A 1,352-nucleotide genomic window follows, 5' to 3' on the forward strand; every position below is an offset into this window, starting at 1 on the left:
CATTACTGTAGTGTGCTGATTTTAAGTCCTTTGGGTATAAACCAAGGAGTGGGATAGCTGGGTCAAATGTTGCTTCCATTCCAAGTTTTCTGAGGAATCTCCACACGGCTTTCCGTAGTGGTTGCACCAATTTGCAGTCCCACCACCAATGTGTGAGTGTGCCTTTTCCCCCACATCCTTGCCAACATTTATTGTTTCCTGTATTCTTGATGATTGCCATTCTGACAGGAGTGAGATGAAATCTTTGAGTAGTTTTGATTTGCATTTATCCAATTGCTAGAGAGGTTGAACACTTTTTTAGATATTTGTTGATCGATTGTATTTCATCTTCAGTGAAGTGTCTGTTCAGTCCCTTAGCCCAGTTATTGATTGGGGTGTTTGTTTTTTTGGTGTTAAATTTTTTAAGTTCTTTATATATCCTGGAGATTAATGCTCTATTGGGGGTGTATGTGATGAAGATTTTCTCCTAGTCTGTAGGCTCTCTCCTTACAATATTGTTTCTTTTGCTGAGAAGAAGCTTTTTAATTTGAATCCATCCCATTTATTGATTCTTGATTGTACTTCTTGAGCTTAAGGCGTCTTGTTAAGGAAATCAGATCCTAGGCCAACATGGTGCAGATTTGGGCCTATTTTTTCTTCTATTAGGCTCTGGGTCTCTGTTCTAGTGCCTAAGTCTTTGATCCACTTTGAGTTGATTATTGTGCAAGGTGAGAGAGGTTTAATTTCATTTTGCTACATATGGATTTCCAGTTTTGCCAGCACCATTTGTTGAATAGGCTGTCTTTTCTCCAGTGACTGTTTTTGGCACCTTTGTCTATGACATGACCATATTTGTATGGGTTAGTCTCTGTGTCCTCTATTCTGTACCATTGGTCTACAAGTCTATTTTGCCATTTTTGTTACTACAGCTCTGTAGTATAGTTTAAGGTCTGGTATTGTGATGCCTCCTGCTTCACTTTTCTTGCTAAGGATTGCTTTTGCTATTCTGGGTCTCTTATTTTTATAAATTTCGTGATCGCCTTTTCTATTTCTATGAAAAATGTCATTGGGATTTTAATAGGACTTGCATTAAATCCTATAGCGCTTTGGGTAGTATGGCCATTTTGACAATATTAATTCTGCCTATCTGGGAGCATGGGAGATCTTTCCATCCTCTGAGGTTTTCTTCAATTTCTTTCTTTAGTGTTCTGTAGCTTTCATTGTAGAGGTCTTTCAGGATTCTTGTCTCCTGAATTGGAAGAATGAATTCCAGGATGGGTGGGTTCTTTATTAAAGAACAGGAACAGAACCTGGGGACACATGGCAGATTTCCTCCACTGGAGGGTGTTACTAGGGGTCTACTTGCCTCTTGG

This window comes from Callospermophilus lateralis, chromosome 2 (assembly GCF_048772815.1).
Source record: "Callospermophilus lateralis isolate mCalLat2 chromosome 2, mCalLat2.hap1, whole genome shotgun sequence".
Classification (NCBI taxonomy): domain Eukaryota; kingdom Metazoa; phylum Chordata; class Mammalia; order Rodentia; family Sciuridae; genus Callospermophilus; species Callospermophilus lateralis.